The sequence below is a fragment of the Pteronotus mesoamericanus genome, unplaced genomic scaffold (genome assembly GCF_021234165.1).
Source record: "Pteronotus mesoamericanus isolate MK-2021 breed Mesoamerican mustached bat unplaced genomic scaffold, CSHL_Meso_final contig_27, whole genome shotgun sequence".
NCBI lineage: Eukaryota > Metazoa > Chordata > Mammalia > Chiroptera > Mormoopidae > Pteronotus > Pteronotus mesoamericanus.
The window spans coordinates 7,851-24,299 of NW_026555115.1; positions in this window are offsets into that span (position 1 = coordinate 7,851).

Genomic DNA, 16,449 nt, shown 5'->3' on the forward strand with positions numbered 1-16,449 from the left:
GCACCTGCTTGCTCTGGCTGCCCTCAGTCTTACAGGCTTAGTCTTTATGTGTCTAAAATGAATCTAGCCAACCTTCTATTCCCTCATGGCCTTTCTCTCTGCAGGGCCATGCTCTTATATGTGAATGGTGAATTTAATCTGTGACAAGATATTAAAGGTTAATAAGGTGAGACAAATGAATGTCACCCAAGGGCTCCAGGAAATGGGATTTTTAGACAGGAGTGGCAGATTCTTAAAGAAAGAAATTTAGATTTGGAGGGACCTTTGGCACCGCTCATTACTTCTACACAATCATTCCTAGGTGAGATATGTCTTGATTCTTTAATTAAAAAGTATTCATTATAGAACTTAAGGATTAAACTACCCTAGCTTCCTTACATTCTTGGTCCATTAATTATTTTGAATTCCTTTGTGTCTGAATTTCCCTTATTTTCCTTCTTGGGGTACTCTTAATAGAGGGGAGATACCAAATGGATCCGTGACTTCTGGGGAAATAAAAGACTCAGTGCATGGGTTTGTGAGGGTCATTGTGGCTTTTTTCCCGGGCACATGTCTCCATGTACAATGAACACATTCAACTGCTATACAGATGCTGGCACCACCGAGGCTAATGGGATGAGAATTTCCTCTAAAGTCATGACAGCAAGTCCAAGTCCTGCCTCTGTGACTTGGAGTAAACCAACAATCTTCTCTTCTTGGCTTTTTCTTTTGTGAAAAACGCGTGATATTTTCCATATCGTACTCATCCAGGGTGCACTGTCATGCCTGTGCCAGCTCGTTTTGGAGCGCTGACACAGAGCCTGGGTCTCGTGTGCCTTAGAGGTTGGCTGACCCGTCCAAGTGCAGGTAGTCTTTCCTGCTTCACACTGAGACACATCCTATAGTGATGGTGTTTTTGTGGATGCTTCAGACACAGTAAAATCCATGGAAAGATGTCGTATGTCCTGACTGCTACAGACCTTCTGAGTATTTATGCATTACATGTAGACGCCATGCAGTTGACACTGGCTGTAATATTTCTCTTATCCTTTAAATTGGGTGAGCCAAACCTTCAGTGCTTAACCATTGCATTCTAAGGTCTCCTTCTTTTGGTTCCATTGCTTTAACAAGTCTGTAGTGCAGGCCCTGGGCCAAGTCATGGGCAGTGTCTGCCAGGATTGTCTGAAAGCCAAGTATGAGCCTTCTGGGCCAAGAGTGGTTTTTGGCCCAGGGAGGCCACAACACCTCATATCCACAGGGAGGGGGAGCCCACTGCTATAAAACTCTGTTGAAAAGAACAAAAAGAGACATTGAAGTTGGAATAACTCAGAGGGAGTTTCAATGCAGTCTGGCAGATAGAGGCTCAAATTCTGGAGCCTTAGGTCAGATTGTTGCCTCCAATCAGAGGTGATACTCCCAGGTACTTAGTGACCTCATTTTGCTCTGGAGAGACACGGATAGGTATCACAAGACTCTCATCTGACCAGGTCTGAATGGCAGCCTCTGTTCAGGAGACAGATGTCTGACAGGGCCAGCCAGGATGATGGAGGATGTCAGGAGAGCCCTGACAAGGACGGGGGCTGCTCAAACAGTGTTTCCCTCTGTGCCTACTGGAACCAAGCCGAGGTGTCCAGAGGCTTGTTTCACAGGCTTCTTATTCCCCCTTTCTCCACCCCAAAGCAAAATGATGTAATTGTGATAAATAACCACAATGAGCATCCTGGCCTGCATAAATCTATCCGTGTTATTTGTGCTTAGTTTGAAACCTTTGTCATCACAGATCACACCTAATCCAAATACATGCCTGAACTCAGTTCTCGACCCACAATGCTATTAGTGAATTATGTTGGTTTGCAATGAGGGTAATATATTGTTAGCAGGCTAGTCAGCTGGAGGAGGGAGCTGTGGTGTTCCCATAGGACCTGAATGAAAACATGATGTCTAATATTTCAGCACGTCCCCCTCCTTTCCGCCCCTCGCCCCGAACAATTGCAAAACCTGGCCATTAGGGCTGCTACTGGAATCTTGGCACATTCTTTCTGCCTTGTTGCTGGGAATCATTTGTAAAATTATGTTGTAGCAATGGAGTAGAATGATACTAATCATGTCCAACCCTGTTATTTTTTTCACAGGAGGGATTGTGTGTGTTAGTAACTAACTCAGAGCCTATTACAAAAATCAACTTATTTCTCTCTGTGACTTTAAGATGTAATTTCTTCTTTAAAAACCACATTTTGATTACAGTTGACCCTTCTCTAGTCTAGACATAAACTCAGATCAGAAACCATTAGTTTGAAAGGTATTTCCAGGATCCTTTCTTGGCTTGAGTTCATCTTTATATAAAGAATTAAATGAGTAGGGAGTGTAGAATAAGTGTTCTTTGAAGCAGCATTAAATCTGACTTAACTCAAATGGTTTAATTATATGAAATGGCTATAGTCTTTTTTTAATTAAAAAATTCTGGGGGGGTTAGATAACTCTAGAATGTGGTAAAAAATTCAAACAATACCAAATACATAGAGTTCACTCCTGACCCTAAACCCTGCAGTGCACCTGCCTCAGGCAGCAATTCTTATCTGTTTCTTTGTTACCATTGCAAAGATAGTGCATGCATATAAAATGCGTTAGACTGTTAGTTCAGATTCTTACATTTTGTTTTGTTTGCTACTGTATCTCCAGTTTCCAGAATAGAGCCAGGCACATAGGAGGAGCTCAATAAATATTTGTTGAATGAATAAATGAGTAAGCAGGAATGAAAGCATGCATGTATACCATTGGTAGTACACTATATACACTGCTTTACACCTAGTTTTTTCATTTAACGTATTTTATAGCTATACCTATAGTGTTGCCTCATTGTATAAACAGTTGCCTAGTATTCTGTTACAAGGATGTACATAATTTATTTCTACTACTCTACTAACAATGGGAATTTATATTGCATCTATCTTTTCTCTATTAAAATAAGTTGCAATGATATCTGTGTATTTATGTCATCATGTACATTTCAAATTCATCCATAAGACAAATTTCTGATTAGGCCCTGAGTAAAAAAAATTCTTGGAATTACTTGATCAAAATATATGCATATGAAATGGCTACTTTTCAAATAACTAATCATTGCAAATTCTAAGGAGAGTTTGCCATTTTCATTTGTAATGCAAAACTTTCTTTTGCTCTTCCCTTTGCCTAGTACCCTCTTATGTTGTTTAACTGGAAAACTGGATTTTTTGAATAGCTCTAGCATCACTTCTTCTATGGAAATCGTCATAATACATTAAGCTATTATTTATTTATGAACCTGTTTTTCTAGCTAGACGAAAATTCCTTGATGATCAGGGATGTGTCTTATTTCATCTCTTCATCCCCAATGACTGGTACGATGCCTGCCATATTGTAGGTACTGATCAAGATTTGTTTAATGGTGAATGTGACAGTGAATTTTAGAAAGTAGGTATGGAAAACAAAAGTATAAGCTTGCCTCAAGGCTGAGACATTGGCGATGGTGGAAAGAGGAGACATATTTGAAGTTAGTACTGTAGGACTCAAAAACAAAACAGTAAGCCTAGGTGGGCCTTAGATCCAGCTGGGATAGAGAGCTGCCTAGATGGTAGCTTAGCTGGGGCTTGGAGTCAAGTGCATAGGTTAAAGTTGAGCAACTGGCCTGGAACCACATGAATGCAGATAGAAGAAAATAAGATGAGTCCAAGTCCAGGTATTTATTTGAACAGAATAGATGGGATGAAAATAGGGTTAGGAATTAAGGTGAGTTGTTGGTGCTCCAAGGAGAGTTGTCTCTAAAGACTGACTGCTGGGGCTTGGGTTCAATCTGGTCCTTTCAGCTAGAAGAAAAAAAACCATATGCAAGCTATTTCAAGAAGTAGGTGTTTTTGAATGGAAGCTTACAGAGCAATAAATGGAAGAGAGATCTCCCAGGAGCTAAGAAAAGTATATTAGTTATCTATTGCTATACAGCAAGTTGCTCTAAAATGGTATAAGTTAGAAACAATACACATTTATATCTCACAGCATCTATGGGTCATAAATTCAAGAGCAGAGAAGCTTAATAGGGTAGTTCCAGCTCAAGGTCTCTCATCTAGCTTCTGTCCAGTAGGATCTGCTTTCAAGCTGACTCATGTGGTTTTTGTCAGACCATAGTTCCTCAGTTGTTGTTGGCTGAAAACCTTTGTTCTTCCAGGGAATTTTCTTCATAGGCTGTTTAAGTGTCCTCAGTACAAGGCAACTGACCTCCCCCAGAGCACAAGAGAGAGAGCCCAAGAAGAGGCCAATATTTTATAACTTATTTCAAGCTTAAAACCTAACAGTCTTTTATAATCTAAGTGACATACCATCACTTCTAAAATATTCTATTTATCATACATACCAATGCTGTGTGAGTGAGGAGACTGCAAAGGTGTGAATGCCAGGAAGTGGGGCTCACTGGGTGCCATTGGGAAGGCTGGCTACCAGGAAAATGAACTGCACAACATCCAGACTTTATTGGAACTGGAAGAGAAAGACTGAAAGGTACCAAACCCACCTACCTTTGTATTGACTCCTTTAGAAGCTGTGAGGTCTTTTCCTCATGGGATTGCTGCTACTGCCTGCACATCCATTCCATCATCTTGTGGTTTTACTCATTGACTTCTTCTCCTTATTCCATCAGTTGGCTTACCTGTGGTCCTATGAGAGCTCTATGGTCCAACTCTATTCATACTCATGTAACTTTATTTCTTCTTCTTAATTGCTTAGTGTGTTGGTCACCCAATTCTAAATTTCCACAAGAGAAATCTGATTGTTCCAGCTCATCTTATTATATCAAATCATAAATAGGGGGTTGTACCTAGTGGAAAAACACTTGGGTTATAGGCTCACCTCCCAGCAGCCAGCAGCCATTATTAGGGGCTTGGATTAGATCGTTCCAAACAGGACCTCTGAGGCATGAATATCTAAGTTTGGGGCCAGGCCTTCTGGAGTTCATGAATACAAGGGAAATACTAATCAACATCTTTATTAATTAAGAACACGAATAAAGGACTCATGGGCATGGACAATGAGGGGGAATTGACTGTGGGAGTAGGGGGATGGGTAGGGTTGAACAATGAGGAAAAAGTGGGACAACTGTAACCAAACAACAATGAAATGAGTAGATCAAAAAACTATGGTACATTTACACAATGGAATACTACACAGCGGAAAGAAAGAGCTACTACTCTTCATGACAGCATGAATGGAACTGGAGAGCATTATGCTAAGTGAAATAAGCCAGGCAGTGAAAGACAAATACCATATGATCTCACTTATAAGTGGAACCTAATCAGCAAAGCAAGCAGGCAAGGAAACTATGACAAGCAACAAAAGAAAGAAGAAACGGACTTATGGGGAGGGGAAGAGGAAGGGTCAGATCAAGGAGCAGGCATGAAGGACACATGGATGAAGCAAAGGTGCAGAAGGATTGAGGGCGGGAGGAAAGAGTTGGGGGGGCAGGGGAAAGTGGTGACAGGTATTAAATGGAGACAAATGTATTTGAAAAATTAAAAAATAAATAAATAAATAATTTTTAACCCCCTTCCCCCCAAAAACACTACAGACTCTTTTTGTCTGGACTTTTGACTACATTTTGACTACATTGGAGACTGTCAATGTAGTCCCTGAATCTGATCCCCAATTTATTAGCCATTTTTTTAGATAAGTTACATGTGCCACCTCTGTAAAGTTTAAATAATAATAATAATAAAGTATTTCCTAGCATTGTCACAAAAATTGAATGAGGTTGTGCTTGTAACATGCTCGGCACAGTGCTTGGAAAATAATAAGCTTTAATAAATGCTAACTGTTATTTATATTAATATAGTTTAATTTAAGTGATATTTTTCAGAGGTGAATGGATAGAGGAGACTCCATTAATTTCAGTCCTTCATTCAACAAATATTTATTGATAATTCTTCTTTTCTGTTAGAATTTGCTTTTTGATTATAGCATATACATTGAGATTGGATCTATTGTAGACTCATGATCACATTATTCATACAAACTCTTCAAGGTTCTTTTTATTTCTTTTAAAAATTCTCTGCAAGTGCCTAGTTCCCCTGCAGCCTACTCTTACCTTTGACAGATAACATCTTGTCTCCTCTATTAAGAAGAGGGAATCACGGGTAGCAGAAAGAACCTAGACTTGGCAAAAGCAGATGTAAATTATAGTATTGGCTCTTCCTCTAACTGGTTGGCAAGTTATTTGTCTTCCCCAAACTGGTTTTGTCTTTGTAAAACGGTTGTAATAAAACTTACCTCACTTCTCATAAGAGGCCATAGGGTGTGGTGGATAAGGGCACAAACTCTGAAGCCAGATCATCAGGTTCAAATGCCAGATTTCTCTTTTACAAGCTGACCTTGCCCAAATTAACCAATCCCTTGGTACCTCTGTTCCTTCACCTATAAATGGGATAATAATACTAACATCATGCCCAGAGAGCTGGATTGGGAGGGTTCAATGAACTGATGTAGAACCACCTGGCACATAGCAATCACTACATAAATGTTATCTAATTTTTTGTGGTATAGATTTGCTCCTGGATCTAAGAACCAGTAATAATAACATTTTACTATCTATATCAGACACAGGAATAGAGCAAAAGAACAGACATGTCCAGAAGCTGGAAGTCAGGAGTTCCTCATTCTCTCTATGTCTCTCTCAGAATTGTTTTGCATAATAGTCTCTTCTCTCTTGCAATTTCAAGAAAATAAAAAATGTCCATCTATGCTGTCACTACTTGTTTCTATCTATTTATTACCAGCTTTATGAAAAGGGAGACACAGTACCTTTTAACACCTTTTTCTTTTCCCATAACTCTGGCTCCATTGACTCTGAAGTGTGCCATCTACCTTCCTGCCCGCCTTTTTCTCACTCCTTTGCTGGAGCCCTGCCTGGCAAGGCAGCGGGGGCCTCTCCTTCTGGCGCAGCTGTCTGTCTGCAGGGCTCCAACCTTCTGAGCATCCATCTGGAATTTGAATCACCCTCTTTTAAAAAAATTTTTATATACTTTTCCTTTGGTGTATGCTCTTAGTTCCTAAGTCTGTCCTCAATATCCTTCTCATTGAATGCTCCTCTCCCCTTACAAGTCTATCCTTTCTGATGGCTTAAATTCTCATATCTGTGAAGGGGATTCTACCTCTAACTTTCTATTCAGGTAATTCTATATATATGTAATTTTACCTCCAACTTTCTGAGTTCAAGTCCTTTGAGTTTTAGACTCAATATGTCTGAAACAAAATTTATCATCTACCTTTCAATCGAACTTCTCACATCTCCTTACTTCTTGCCCAGGTCGCCCAAAGTTCAGAGACATCCACTCATCGTTCATCCAATTATTTCAATGTCTATTGTGTGGCAAGCATTGTGTTTGACATGGGGAATGCAAACTTGCATGTGACACAGGCTTTGGGCTTAAGAGCTAGGGAGAGATAGACGTGGTGGTGGAAGAATTTGGCAAGTGTGGACAAGGCTTAGAGGAGGGAGTGCCCAAAATACTTGAGTGGGAGCAATCAGAAAGGCTGCAAGGAGGAGGGGTAGCTTGCCTGGAACATTACAGGTGAGAAGATTTTCAAAAGAGGTGGGAAAATCCAAACAAAGGAGAGTTTGAGCCAACACAAGAGAAACTGAAGCAGCCAAGAGCTGTCAGAACCTGAGTACCTCCCCAACCAGGCACTCTGCCAGGAGCCAGGATTCCCTGCAGGCCTACAGGGATGTGTTTCTGGCATTTGTCTTTGCCTCTCTTTCCTCAGTTCCTTAGTCAATCCTTCATTGCCTCATTATTATTTTGATTTTATTATTGACTCTCTATTATGAAACTTTAAAAACTTATACAAGAGTAGATACTCTAATAAACTCCCATGCATCCAGTACAGTTTCAACAATAATCAACTCTATACCCTCACCTAGATCCTTCCCATCTTCATTATTTTGAAGCAAGTTTCACAAATGACATCATTTTATCCACAAATATTCCTAAAAGATAAGGAACTTTTAAGAAACATAACCATAATATAGTATTTATAGCTCAAAAAAGAAATGTTTCTTAAAATTTCTTACAGTGTTTCTTAAAGCATTTTTTTAAAACAAAAGTTTTTAGATATTATCACATACTCAAATCTTACATCTTATAAGTAATTTTATTTTTCACAGTTCATTTTTACCAGGACCCATATAAAAATCCACATTTGTAGTCAATAACCTTTTTAAGTGTTTTAATCTGTAGGATCTCTATCCATACAACTTTTTTTCTTCTTTCCTTGTAATTTGTTGAAGAAATTAGATTTTCCCCATAGTTAGGATCCTGCTAAATGTATCCAAGTGATGTTTTGAGATATGTTCCTCTGTCCCTTGTATTTTCTATAAATCAATTGGTAGACATAAAGATTTGATTTAAAAATTAAATTATTTTTTGGCAAGACTACTGTATAGTGGCATAGAGGGCACATAATATCGGCTTGTTTTTAACAATCATCGATGCCTAGAACCATTTGTAAGAAGTGGTAAAATTGTGATATTTTAAATTCTGTCATTCCTTATTCATTTATCAGCAAGAATACTTCCATGAAGATGAACTTCCTTTCACTTAATGTGTGGGTTCTCAGTGGCATACTTCATGTAAGAAAGACAAAATGAATGCATTATTCTTCCCTTTACCTACCAGATGGTTTCTCAGCATCTTCCAATAGTGAGCAATTTGTGTTTTTTTAAACTATCATTATGAAATTGTGGATTGAATTTACATGCTATGTTTCAGTCTTCTTCAGTTATGATCCTGATTTGAGGCTTAAATTGTTCTGTATTTGGCTTGTGGTAGCTTTTCTAAATTGGCTGAGTTCTTTTTACACAACTGAGTAGTCTTTGATAGCTTCTGTATTATCTGATATAAGATATACTCCAGACACATCTTATATATCTCCTGCTCCAGACTTGGAGCCAGCCACATTCAAAGGGCTCCTGGTTTCTAGTAGTGGGAAATACATTTCAAGACCACAGTGTTCTCCATTACTTTTAATCTCAACTGTCATAGGAAACTTGGCCCACCAGATTCTAATTCCTATATACTTCACAACTGTGCTGCATTTTTGCTGCTAGATCGTCAAAGCCCAGAACTAGTCATGTTCTGCTTCTGTGTAATCATGTCACTGGTTTACCTGATCCATTAGGTCCATCATCTGCGCATTCTAGGTGGGCTTTCCAGCCTGGTCCAACCTAAGTTCCCTGCTATATTCCAGCTATACTGTCCCACTGGCTGGTTCATGACGCTGCCTCCATTTTCCCACCTCTGTGCTATTGTTCATACTACAGATTCCCCTGGGCCACCATTCCTCTATACCTCAGTTTTTAAATGTCCTTGGAGTCACAGCTGATTTCAACTCTGGGACAGGAAATGTAAAAGCCATCCCTTAGATGCCTCCTCTGCTTTGGGGGCCAACCTAATTGCCCCACAGTCAAAGTCCTTTCTCTGAACTCCTGTGGCTCTTTCTCATGGCACTAGACATATGCACATACTCAATGGGACCATGAATTTCTCAAAGGCTGGGATCCTGGCTTATTTATTTTTAAATTCTCAGTGTTAAGCATTTCCCCCTGAAACATAGCAGATTCTCCAATACATGTTTATGGAATGAAAGAATGCCTGAATGACTAAATGAATAACTTATATTTTGTTTGGTGTATTGGTTATTAGGTCATTATCCTGTTCCATCTACTTCCGGTCTCACTGGACCACAGTTGCCTTGAAGGCAGGGATGGAACTTCCCTCACCTTTGTCTCTCTTTTAACCGCTAAACAGGATAGCCCCTAATATGCTGCCCAGCCTTGCTTATGGTAGTCACTCACTGCATAATGGCTGAGTAGAATTTATGGGGAAAATAGAGAGTAATTTAAATCTGAAGTTTTATTCTCTTGTCTTGGCCAACAAGAATCTGAGTTTTTGACCTGTTTGTTTCTGCCTTAGTGGCAGAAAATTTTAGAGCCAAAAGCAGGCAAGATTCTGTTTGCCCAGTTTTGCCACTATGCAGTTCAGCATAGGACAGCTTAATATTGCAATTCCTTTTTGTTTTTCCTTCTTGCCTTTCATTTCTTTCTCTCAGAGGCATCCTGTGTGACTGAAGCTCTTTTAAGCTTATTGCACAGGCTCAGTGTGGAAGCAAAAATGCTTCCTAGAAAACAGTCCAAGGACAAACAACCAGTGACCCTGGAGATGATCACACAAAAATGCTATTGACAAAAGATGCGTAGAGAGCGGTTGCCTTTATTTGGACAGAGTGAGGAAAAGAACTCGGAGTGAGTCTGTGAGCCAAGAACACCCTGGGTGTTCCATTACTCTTTTGGGGAGAGTCATATGCCTGTAATATCTGGAGCTAGGGAAAGTGCCCAGAGCTCTTGGCAGCTACCTGAGGGCCTTCTGAGCACAGAAGTAGAGACAGGTGGCATTACATGGCCTGGTGACTGGAGTTGGGCCTTGGGCTTCAAAGTCTGAATTTTTTAGTCCCAGGTTCTTTCTGTCATACAAACTCTTTTTTCTTTTGTGAGGAAGCCCAGGGTCCACCTCTCCCCCTGGGAGAATGCAGAAGCCAGCTGGATATCATGGAACCTGGGTGTCCTGAGACCTCCTTTTTAATTCCTGTTCTTTTAGTAACTAGCTGCAAGACACTGGACTAGTCTTCTGGACATTCTTTCCCCCGGTCTCTTTATATACCAAATATCTGCTCTCAGTTACCCCTATAGTCCTCTTTAAAAAAAAAAAAAGTACACATTCTTGACTTTCCCGCTGTTGCAAATTCTGCTGATTAAAGAAATTTCTGAAGGAGACTTGAGAATATGGTGGCTGATGATTTTAAAGAAATTATTAACTCTGGAATTCTCAACTCTGATTTGCTGGACTATTCTTAAAATGTAAAATTCTGAACACCAAGGTGGGGGAGGTGGCATGGGTTCCCAAACAATAATACATGGCTTGAGTTCTTGCCCTCCCTTATGTAGAGAACATTCATTTTTGCTAAGGATATTCAAGCTACCTATATGGAAAGAAAGATGTCTGGCCACCAAGGCCTAATATGAGGAGTGACATTCTTTCCTGAACTCTTTGTGTACTTAATTCAGCTGAGTGGGGCTGTTACATAGAGGAGGTTGAGAATTCCCATTTCCTTAGTGCCTTCTCTGTGCTCTGCATGGGACTAATTTAATTATCATAACAATTCTGTGAAATAGTTACTTTTATCCTCAATTGTTTTGCATAATTGTCTCTTCTCTCTTGCAATTTCAAGAAAATAAAAAATGTCCATCTATGCTGCCACTACTTGTTTCTATCTATTTATTACCAGCTTTATGAAAAGGGAGACACAGTCCCTTGAGCAAACATAAGTGCACTCATCCTTGTGCACCTATGTTTGAGCCTAATGGAGGGACAGTGCTTGCTAAAATGTTATTATGAAGGAGAAAAGAAAAAGAGGAAGGAATGGAGGAATGAGGAAAAACAGGTTAAAAACCATATAGAACACTATGCTCAAAACCACATACTTGTAGAATATCATGCTCTGAAAACCAGATATACCCTGTTCCAAATCTAGTCTTCTATTTCCTCCTATTTGTTATATTCAAAAGAGCCCATGAATATCTCTCTTCTTCCACTTAGCATTTCCTGGGTTCAGTCACTGAAGGCCTGTGTGAAAATGAGAATGTTCCCTGTGAGAAGATGAGATGGGGCACCTTGATCTCTCTTTCCTGCCTCAGGAGAGCTTGCTACATTAGACTGTTTTTACCCTCCCACAGGGTTTCAGGCAAAGGCACCTGGGACAGGTATGTTTTGAGAATCACTGGAAGACAGGTGGACAGCTCAGGCACCTGGAGAAGCAGCCAGGAAGGGGAATCTCTTCTTCATAGAGAGAAAGGCCTGAAAGGAGGCAGGAGGGGTCCCACGCTGCTTCTGTTTGCCTGTATCCCGCTGAGGGATGATGTGTTGTATCTCAGTCCCGTGCTGTTGATAAGCTGAATGTGGCTCATCTCCATTATGTGATGAAACCTAAATGCTGATTAGAGAGCTATGCTTTTGATTTATGTGGCTGGGCCTTGTTCTAGGAATCCTCTCACCTCTATTTGCTGCTGACAATAAATTACCTGACTTTTGCCAGTGGCAAAGTGCTCCCTTAGACTATGTGGATAATCATTGTATTTTAGAATATGGAGTGGAGGCCACATTCAAAAAGTCACCTTTCCCTCTGAAACCAATACAAAATAACATTAGAAGTAAACTGTAATTGAAAAAAATTCATTAAATTTTTAAAAGAGCCACCTTTAGCCATTGTTGCTCAAGGGTGTAGGCAGGCATTTGTGGGTTCAATTTTAGAGTGAATTGGTCAACACTGTTTTCATGAATGACTCTGGCTCATCCTTTCAATCCCAACCAGCCTGCTTACACCACCATGATGTGCACATGGGACCAGAATGCCAGTGACAAGACAAAGTCTCTGTCTCCAGGGGTAAAGTCACTTATTTCACATGCTCCCCTGACAGAGGGTCTCACCCCACACTCCTCCCACACTGCGAAAAGTGCTTTCTCCCTTAAAAATAAAACTGTGATGGCCTAGAGTAGCACTGAGAGCAGTTGAGAGGCTGCCTCTTCTCTGCTCCTTCCTCCCCCTACCACTTACCTCCTCACCGGCTTCATCCAGGGCAGGGCCAGGAGGTGGTGCTACTTCCTTTGGAATACTTTGGTTTAAGCATGGACTAAACCCCTGCAGGGGAAGCAAGAAGATTTGTGATCACATGACTAGGAGGTTGAGAACAGTTGAGGGCCATGTCCTGCCTGCATCAGTTCACTTCCTACTGCCCTGCGTTTTCAAGGACTCCGTGTGGCCGTGATGAATCAGGGAGGCACAAGGAGCCCCACCTCGGCAGCTCTGCCTTGTTCAGCTGATGATCTGATGATTCCTTCTGACCTTGATGCCACCATGACCCAGTGCTTGGTTTTCCAGCAATGATATCCAGTTTCTTTGGGTTTTATCTTCCCTAGACCACCTCCCAAAAGCTGACCACCAGCCCATTTTCACTGCTGTCCTTTGAAATCATAGCCAAACTCAGCTCTGGCCCTCATGTGACCTTGTAGAATTGGGTTCATTATGACTTCTATTCCACTCATCCCTGTGCACCTATGTTTGAACTTTGGTAACTGATTTTCCTTCCCCTCCAATCTCTACAAAGGAGACTAGGTGGTGTTGGCCTGGCTGACCCAGCTATGCTGGAGTTGCATCGAAAAATAAGAGGACCCTTATATTAAAGGGTGAGAGGACCTCCTACCTACAACTGTGTCATGTAAGGTCAGAAGGTGAAGGTCAGACACGGCTATAAGAGAAAAAAGATCTGATGCAAATTTCACAAGTCCCTGGCTATTGTTAAGCTGGGTTACTATCTCAGAGGAAAGAAGATGAAAATGAGAAACACTGAACAGGAGTAAACAGATGGCACAATCCCTCAGCAGTGTATGTTCCCTCACAAGTGGATTTAGCAGATTTCCACCAGTGTTTGTGTCTATGAGGTAAATCCACTCACAGAGACTGGGGCAGGTGGTACCAGGTAAATGCATATTTCTGGGTCAGTTCATTGCTGACCTTGGATTTGACACTGGTTTAATAATGAAAAGAGTAAAATCATAAGGAGAGGACAGGCAACCACGTGCAATATCTGTTTCCTTATTCTGGGGACCTCAAAAAACTAGATGGGAAGAATATCTTTTATTCCCTCTATATGCCAAAAGTCTGGCTCTAGTTTTCTTTAGCAGTTGACTTTGTCAAGCTTACACCAATAGAACGGCCCTTTGTGTATTTTTTTTTTTTCCACCAAATCCCCTTGGCCTCTGAACTAAAGCAAACTCCACTGAATGTTATTGCTGAATTGCTTGCGGCATGTTTACGATATGTATGACTTTCTCTGGCTGACCTCACTGAAGGGGGCTGTTGCTTAGCCAGGGACCCATTTAGAGTGGCAGGGGATGAGAAATTACAGACCATCCAGCCTAACCTCAGAGGTAGGCAGATCTGAGAGACATTAAGAAGGAGTGAGATCACAAAACATCTGGAGAAATACAACTGACAAAAACTAGACATTGTGGTTTTGTAAAGGGTAAATCTTGTTTAACAAATGTGGTGAGAAAAAAAGAGAGAGAAAAAATGAAGGAGATAATGTGGAAAGTAGAGGGTTATGAGGCAGTTGGGACATAAACTATTAGGGTTTCCAAAATACTTTGGACAAGGTATTGCTAAATGGACACACACATTGGGTGGTACCTCTAGATTTCCTAAAGTGGTGTACTTCAATCATTGCAATAAAGAGCTCAAAGCAAGCTGTAATTACCCCATTTTCCTCCCCAAGGGTACTATCTTAAATCCTCATTATTATACCCTTGGGTAGTGAGAGTAGAGCCAAGTAAGACTGTGAAGTTTGACCTCTAACTTTCCCTTGCAAGAGTTAGAATAATAGGTTGGCTTGGTGTGTCTACAAAAGCTGTTCTGGAAAGATAGCTGGGCTGCATAATTTGAACCATCAGGCCATCAGTGAAATAGATTTTTGGTTCAGGGATAAGCCAACTATAGTCCACTGGTGTTTGTAAATAAATGTTACTGGAACATAGGCATACTCATTTATTTACATATTGTCTATGGTTGCTTTCATGTTGCAATGGCAGAGTTGAGTAGTTGTAACTATATGGCCCACAAAGCCTAAAACATTTACTATCTGGCAATTTATAGGAAAAAAAGGGTACTAGGGTACTGATCCTTATTCTAGTTTAACTGCAGCCCCCTCCAATCAGCCTTTTAAAGTAGCCCCATGGTGACTTTCTATCATTTTATTGTTTTAATTTCTTCATAGCTAATATCACCATTTAAATGATCATTGTGAGTTATTTACTCATATTTTTTACTATTTCCTCTAACCAGAAAGAAAGTTCCTTGAAAGCAGAGATCCTGCCTCTTCTGTTCATCACAGTGTACCCTATTCCCAGGTCCTGGCATATGGAACTTGTTTAATCAGTAGTTGTTGCATAAAGAATAAATGAATGCAGGTGAGAAAATTGGTGGGGCAATTGGTTGGGGGGCAGTGAAAATAATTAGTGACTGATAGGAAACAGAATGATTGATCATGTATTTGTGCTTTTTAACATAACTGATCAGACAACATTAGTTCCACATTATTTAGAAATACCCAAGTTGATCTATCCATTCTTTTATGTCAAATTATAATCCATACTAAGTCATTTAAGGCAAATACTTCTCTCCATGGTTCCTGAACATTTTCAGGAATAGATATTACCAGTGGTGGCCTGGCCCCTTCCTGATCCTTTTGCAACTGTCTCATTGCTGAGCCCCTGACACCTGGGCCATGCCGTTGAGATGGGCAGGTGGCCCACTGCTAGCTGGAAGGAGGCAAAGAGAGGTCAAGCCCAGAAGATCATTTTGACTAATCCTATTTTCTGTTTGGAACTTGAGCATTACCTATATTATATTTAGTTTTTACTTCTAGAAGAAATCATTGTGAAACCAATTGCTGCAATAATATCCTTTTGCAAACTAATTATCATGTCAAATGGAAGTTGTGGTCTTAAGGAAACAATAATGTAAAACTCATGGTGTTAATAAAAAATCCTAGTATTTCTTCAGTGGTTGAAGTATAATCTGCAAGATAAAAGGACATGGCTACACTCCTGGGTTCCAGTCATTTCCCTGAAGCATTTCTCAGGAGAGCTCTGAATCAAGCACAGTTCAGTGGGTAGCATGGCATTTTGTTAGACTGGGAAAGAAGGGAGGTGTTTATCTGCATGAAAATTCATTTTATTCTGTGGATATTATAATTTGTTTCAGAATAACTGTTATGGGCTATGAAGAACAAATCAAAACTACTCAGGGCCTAATTTTAACCAGACTCTGCTAGTCAAAGATTAAAACATTTTGAGGATCAAATAAGGACAGTTAACTTCAATAGATTGATATTCATGAAATATGATTAATGAATTCAAAACTACATTGAGAAAAAACAATTGCTTACCATTGAAGGATGCTAATAATGATCCAATTCATTAGTATGATTACTAAACAAAAAGAATCTAATATTCATTTTGTCTTTTCCAATACAAACTCTACCACTGGGTGAGTAACCAAATAGTAATAATGGGAAATTTATATTTATAGAAATAACTAGCTAATAAGTGAAGAAGAGACAGATGATAGCACTGCAATATCACATGAAACCACTAACAAGAGTGGATAATGACATCAGGCATGATTGGCTACTGTCATCACAAAAAGAGAAAAAAATGAGACAACCATATATCAGGGGTCTCCAGCCTCTGGGCCACAGGCCGCTACTAGTCCAAGCCTGCTAGGAGCCAGGCTGCACAGTGGGAACTGAGCTTGAATGTAATGCACTTGAATCATCCTGAAACC